Here is a 7,596-nt window from a genome sequence, read left to right on the forward strand (position 1 = left end):
TTGAATTTTGGGAAACTTTAACGGTGCTGTCAACTTTGGGAAAAGTCATCCCAATTTACTGAGTTGAGTTGGCATTGTACAGAAATGGACAGCCATATTGGTCTAAATGTTAATTTTTTTTCCATGTGTACAGGCATAACACATTGTACTAAATATGTAAGGTCATATCTACGTGGGTTTGATTACAGAAACTAATAAAGTATTCTCTAAATAATGAAAAAAATAATAAGATAAGACTACAAGAGCAAGAAGCAATTTAAATATGTTCAGGGACCATTTTCATCTCCAGAATTAAGGATTATTTTAATGTTACATCATTGCCTTTTCTCTTTTATTTTCGTTTTTAGTTTTATTTTAGGATTCCCTATTTTTAATGTTCATACAGAGATTTCTTTAACTGAAATACCGAATAGTTTCTCTGGTGTGAAAAACTATAATAGTACACAGGATCCTAATGAGATAATTAATAATGTGAAATAGGAAGTAAAGGGCTAAAGGTGTACGGAAAGTGGGAAGGGTGGGGGAAAGGTAATAAGGGAGAGGAAAAAAATACGAGAAACTGAAAAAATGGAAATAAAGTGTTTGTAAATGGGGAGGGGAGGAGGGGGTGAAGGGAGGGCAGGGACAAGGGGAAAAAATGAGAATCAAGACCTATTATGTGAAGGTACAGGATCCCAATGATGAATGTAACTATATTGTATACCTAGATTGTACCAATAAACTCAATAAAAAGAAAAAAAAATAGCACAACTATGACTGTGTACAATTAAAGTTATATAAATAGGCCTTCTCCCAAAAATGATGAGAAATAATATTTTCAAATTGTGGTTGACCATAGATAACTGAAACCATGAAAAATAAAACTATGGATAAGGAGCCACTACTGTCCATAGACCTTAGATTTTTGAAAATATAAGACAGATTTCAGTCTTGAGGTCTGGTTTTCTAAATCTTTGTAAATTATTAGTATTCCCACCTTCTGAAGAAGATATTTTAGTTAGTCATTTTTGGCTGCATAAACAGAAAAATGAAAACAAATTGGCCTAAACAAAAAGGATATTTCTCTAAACCTGTCTGAATTCAGGGCTCAAAAATTGTCTTTAAGCCATCTCTCTATTCAGCTTTACTCTATGTAGCCTATTTTCTTTGGCTCTTCTTGGTTGATGAATGGCTTGGTAGAAAGCCATTTATTTCATGAGGCCTTATTTCATGAGGCTTCTTTTCCAGATGATTTATTTTTATTTTTATTTTTTAGAAATCATCCAAAAGCACTACGTCTCCCTGACTTGGACTGGGAGGCTGGACAATCTCTGAACCCAAAAGGGAATGCAATGTGCACAAATTTCTATCACCAAAATACTGGATAGGTTATAGGAAGGCAAACAGTATCCATCTTCTTTGAAAAGTCTATTACAACATGATAAGAATTATCTTTTATTCTTGAGATACTTGTACAAAATTCTACAAAAAGAGAAAATAGTAGAATTTAGTGTCTAATTATGGTAAGAATAAGCTTAGAAGAAACTATACTAAAATACTTTGGAGCATATTCAAATAAAAATGCACAATAGGAATAAACTGCACTTAAACATGTCAGTTTATCCTACAGGCAATGTTGTATTTTGCAAATGTTCTCAGAAGGTAATTATAAACAAAATTAAATTTGGAATAATATTCTACTAGCCAAGCATGATGGTACATACCTGTAATCTCAGCAATCTGAGACTTCAAGATTGTGAGCTCAAGGCAAGCCTAGACTACACAGTGACTCAAAAAACAAAAACACAAAACAAAATAAAAAAGAATAATATTCTACTTAACTCAGGAACTCAGGTGAAAACTTGGGAAGGAGACGCAGAGGAAATAACTTTTTCTGCTTTACTTTAGAAGTCTATTATTATAGTATCTGAAAAGGACATGTTGACCTGTACTTATCTTTCTCCTTAATAAACTTTGTCTTTCTCTTAAATGAGTTCATCAAAAATGCAACATAGACATCTTAGTTCTTTGCTGAATAGCTTTATGAACGTTCAATAATATTATCTTAGAATCTATCAAAGGTTGATATAAGAAATGGCCATTACAGACTTTTTTTGTATCTACAGAATGATATTTTAAAATGCTATTCACTGTGTTATCAGTTGCAAAGAATTCTCTCAGGAATACAATTCTTGTCAATAACACAATGTTAGGAATAGCAACATTTTTTTTTCTGTTTGAATATATTTGTTTTTACAATAGTTAAAGGGACCTCTAAAGCCCGTTATGTTGGTCTTGTCTATCAAAAAATGATAGAAAGATTAGGTAGATAGATAGATAGAGACAACAGTAAACGATACATTGGCATTAATTTCCCTCAAAATACTCTTCTTAACTTCTAACACACATCCCATTGCTTGTCACTTTCTGAAGCAGTCCTGAATGTTCTCTTTCAACAGTGTCTTTACAAGATGTAATTAAACTGCTGAGTGCCATCCAATGGAAAGGAAGACTCATAAAAGCATTGTGGTGCATCCTCATCCACATTATTCACTGGATCTGGCACTGTGCACCTTTTGGCTCTTCCCCAAAGTCAAAATGAGCGTGAAAGTAAACATTCTGAATCAATTCAGAACATCAAGTCAACTGCAGTGGCACAACTGGAAACAAAACAGGGCTTACACAACTGCTTTAGAAAGTGGCAAGAATGATGGGACGGCTAAGTATGTTCACAATGTAGGGGAGTATTTTGGCAGGGCTTAATGACAATGTCTTTTACTGTAAGGATTTTTAAAATTTGAACATTCACCATATGTTTTTGTCATTCTACATATATATATATATATATGTATATACAGCTAAATTTATGTTAAAAACATTTATATGTTAAATTAGACTAACGATTCACTGCTCGATTTCTAAGGTGATCACTTTGCTTCCATTAAAATTCTGATCATTCCTTTAATCTTTATATTAATTGCTTTGTCTGATGTCTGAAAATGTCTGAACAGTGTGAAAGTACCTTCAAATTTTATTTGGAACGAAAGGTATCATAGTGTATTGTAAATATAAGTTAACTTCCACACTTATAAAGTTGAAGGGAAGTTAGGTGCAAAAGTTCTTTACACTACAGTCAAAAGCATTGAGGCGATGGAGAGTATAATGGAGGACCACAAACCATGAACAGATGCAGAAATGTGACTTCCAGCTAGAAGATACAGAAACTGGAAATGGAATGTAAAATTCTCTCTTGATAATGGCACTGTAAATTTGGCTCTAATTCACTCATTTGCATTGATTTACATTTTGCCTACACCAACACCTGAGGAGAGGAAAAGTTTCTTTCTCTCAGAGAAGTTTAACACTTTTATATACATGAACTGTGAGGGAACAAGGAAAGAAATACACCATGTAGTCATCTATTTACTCTTTAATAAATATCTATTAAGCACTTTTGAGGTATTAGACACTAATTTCCAACTTAAATTAAAAGCCAAATGGAGGACATAAGCACCAAACAGAGGAAACAAAAATGTCAGATAAACAAATTATAAAATAAGTGCCATAAAAATTAAAAACGGAGTTTGAGGTGGAAGAACAGAGTTTAGGGGAGATAATTTATATCAGGGAATCAGACAGCACAGTTCTGACCTTTGAAAGAACAGCAAGAGTTAGCCATGCTGAACAGGACAAGAGGAAGAACATTCCCAGTGGAAGAAAATGATGCTGGGAGGGCCAGCAGTAAGATGCCTGATGCATGTGAGGAACTGAAAAACTAGCATGGCTGATGCTTCAGGAGTGAGGGGGACAGCGACACAGAAATAGTCCCCTATTTAAACTGCCGGATCATCACATAAATCCAACAGGGGGGCAGAGAGCATGAAAGTAAATATGAAAGCATCAAAGATACTATGAATGGATGGATCACCTACTGAATTAGAGATTAATATATGTGTGAACACTCCTACTATTAATAAAATACACGTTTAAAAAACTAAAAAGTACATTGCTGCTTGTTGCCAACTCATGCCAAGTTATTTATTGCATTGTGTTAAGGCTGTGTAAACAAAGGTAAACAGGACTGACCCTCCTCTAATCTCATGCAAACTGCATGCCTAGGGAAGATCAAGGCAACCAAGAAGCAAACACCAGGGACTTGTAGACCAACAGGGGTGGAGGTGAGCATTCCATGGAGGAAGGAAGGGAGAAAGAAGTGGAAGATCATGTGCACAAAGGAGTGAGTAAAGTAGTTGTAAAAATCAGGTAGAGGCCTAAAGCTCTAGCGGCTAAGGAAACACACTCCAGACAAGAGCCATGGACACAGGCTGACCCTCTGCATTTTAGCCAGCAATGAGAGAGAGACTATTTGAGTACCATAGTGTTGGCACTGTCCAGAACAACTGTGTCCTAGTTCTTGATTATCCAAGGGAGGTTGATTTCTATTCCCCTCACAATAAGTACTAACTTGGAGAATCACATAGCTTAGAGTTTGGGGGAGGGCTTCTTTTGCTTTATTTTAGGAAAACAGTTTCTGTTTTACAACTACAAGGTAAACTGACAAATGAATGCCCAATTATTTGATTCTGTGCTTTTGCATTTGAGGGAAATTGTGGTGATAAGCATATATATGAAATAAACATCCCTTGAAGAATAAGGAAGTAACTACTTCAGTTAGCAAAGTGTTTCGATCTCTGACCACAGATGCAGAAGCTAGCAACAAATTTGATTTACAAAGTAAATATGATTTCTACAGTTGGGTTCAGGCTGTTGTTTTCTTAAAGGAAATAGATTTTGGTTTGGGCTATGAAAAACTCAGATTAGCATTTTTCAGAACATTAAGAATCATAAAAGCAGAAAAAAAGGAACTAATTTTATCTTCCATTTACATATGATGTTCAGAATCAAAATGGCATGTGACTAATAGATAGCAAACTTGTAGGACTCTGCTGCTTTCCACCAATTTCCCTATACCTATTTCTATATGACAGCAAGTGATAAAACTAATGTGGAAGGAAAAGGAGTGATGCTTTTCCTTACTCATAATAAGGATCACAGCGGACACCCTATAACAAGAGAAAAGCATACAGATTTATTTAGCCAAAGTTTTATGTCACATAGGAGCCTCTGGTTTAAAGATTTCAAAGATCCAGGGGGAAACCATCCACTGTTATGTTTAGATTTTTTGAGAAATAAATAACTGGGTAGAAACGTGATTATACAAAAAGTATATATTATTGTTAACAAAGTGAAGTTGGGAACCCAGCAAAGTCTGGTCTATGAAGATTTTTCCTGGACTGTGTGTGGCATTCCTTCCTCCTGAGTGTGGGCAGGATCCCTTCTGGAATGAGGGTCTAAGGCTGGTCAGAGAATTTAAGAGCAGCTCTTAGTTCAGAAAAATTTGATAGCATTTTTAGGTTTTATGACTTGCCTTGAGGGGAAAGCAGTTCTAGTTTCTATGACCTGCCTTGGAAAAGAAGAATTCTGGTTTTTGTGATTTGTTTTAGGGTAGAATGCTGAGTGAGAGATAAGAAGACCGGAAAAGATCAGAGACCTCAGTTTGAGGTTGCTTCTGAGGCCTTCTAGTGTCCTGTAGTTCAAACTACTCAGTGTTCCAAAGCTTCATACTTTGGCATATTGTACTCTGTACCCTACTGGTTCAACTGTGCCCCACAGATGTGAATATGCTAAATTTTGTCCATGCCATTTGATTAAGAACTAGTCTTTTAATATCATTTATTCACTGGAAAATACTGAATTAAATTTAATGAATTAAATTTAGGATTTTTTTCAAAGTAAAGATAATCTTTAAAAAATTATTCCATATTTAAATCAAAACAATTTTGTAGAACTTTTTTCCAGAAACAATAGTGTGCAAAAAGTTATTTTGTAAACTGTGCTCCTAAACCATAAATAAATAAATAAATAAAATACTAACTATACTTTTCAAGATACTGGCTATACTCTGTCCTTCAGGCTTGGAAGGAAACTGAAAGAACTTGCTAGAAATTTTGGGCAGAAGTTTCCAGAAGCAAAGTTAAATTCAAGCATTAAGGCTTCATGTTTACCATATGGTACTAAGATAAAGCAACCAAAGATGGGAACTGTTAATCAATGTCAATATCTTAAGGCATTTTCCAAGGTCAAAAGTGGTATTGTGAGAACTGAATAAAGAGCATTCTAGATAAAAAGGAACTCATTTGCATGGAGATGCTAACTGGGGAGGTGCTCTCACCTACCTGCCCTGCTTAAGGATTTTGAGTGCCTGTTATGGTTTACAGAGTCTTTTCCAAACCTTGGCCACACTAGATGGACAAGGAATGGGCACCAACCAGATCAATCCAGGGATTGTCCCTGATGAAAACCAAAGCTTGTCCGACTCTGAGAAACAGAGGCTGACTAGTCAGAAGTGGGGGATGGGAGCTGACTCAAAAGGAAGCCCTAAGGTACCCTATGGCCCCTGGCAAAATGAAGAGGAAACAGAAATTATGAGTAAGCAGAGGAAGTTGGTTAGTAACCCTCCAGCGGAAAATGGGGCAGATGTGTAGAGAAAAGATGCTGAGAGACAAATTTTGTGCTTCCTGATTTTGGGAGACTTTCCACTTTATTCCCTTCTTGAGTCCACATGTGTCCTTGTTTTGATATAAGTAAAAAGAGAGGTAAACAAACTGTTTTTCTTGGAGTCACGATAATAAATCTACAGAGGTCCTTTGCAAACAAAACAGCCCTAACCACACACTGTTCCTCAGCCCTACTTCATCCTGTATTGGCCAGAAACAACAGAACTGAGAAAATGGTTTCCTGTGTCTTTAAGTGAGGAAAATCATAGTTTCTGGCCCAATGGCACAGAATAAATCATCTTAATGAAAAAACAACTGAAAATTTTTCCTGGTTTCTCATAGAAATCTTGGTTAGCAATTGAAAATAAAGAAATGTCCAGAAGAGATAAAGACAAAGAGATAAAAGGATCTAGGGAAATGGGCAAAAAGAAGAATTAAAATATATTATGTACAGGTACAAATTCCCTATGATGAATGTGATTAATATGTATGGCAAACATGTACTAAAAAAAGTCCACTGGGCATGTTGTAGAAAAGCATGAGGAAGAATACGGCTACAATGGAGTCAGGTAGAGAATGAGTTGAGCAAGGTCAGTGGGCCAGGTTACATAGAGCCTTACAGGTCATTGTACAGGCTTTGGAAGAAGCCACTGGAAGGTGGTAAGTGTAGTGACATGTGACCAGACCCACTTTAATAAGAACACACTGACTGCTTTGCTGAAAGTTGATGGAAGGGCTAAGGGTGAAAACAGGTAGACAAGTTATGAGATTATCTAGTAATTCTAGAAGAGATGATGGTGATTGGACTGGGTGATGATAACAAAGATGATGAGAAGCAGGTTGAATTCTTTTTATTTTTTTCTTTTTTATTGAGGTTATTGGTACAATCTAGGTATACAATACAGTTACATTCATCATTGGGATCCTGTACCTTTACATAATAGGTCTTGATTCTCATTTTTCCCCTTGTCCCTGCCCTCCCTTCACCCCCTCCTCCCCTCCCCATTTACAAACACTTTATTTCCATTTTTTCAGTTTCTCGTATTTTTTTCCTCTCCCT

The sequence above is a fragment of the Fukomys damarensis genome, unplaced genomic scaffold (assembly GCF_012274545.1).
Source record: "Fukomys damarensis isolate Sample0158 unplaced genomic scaffold, DMR_v1.0_HiC HiC_scaffold_14, whole genome shotgun sequence".
NCBI lineage: Eukaryota > Metazoa > Chordata > Mammalia > Rodentia > Bathyergidae > Fukomys > Fukomys damarensis.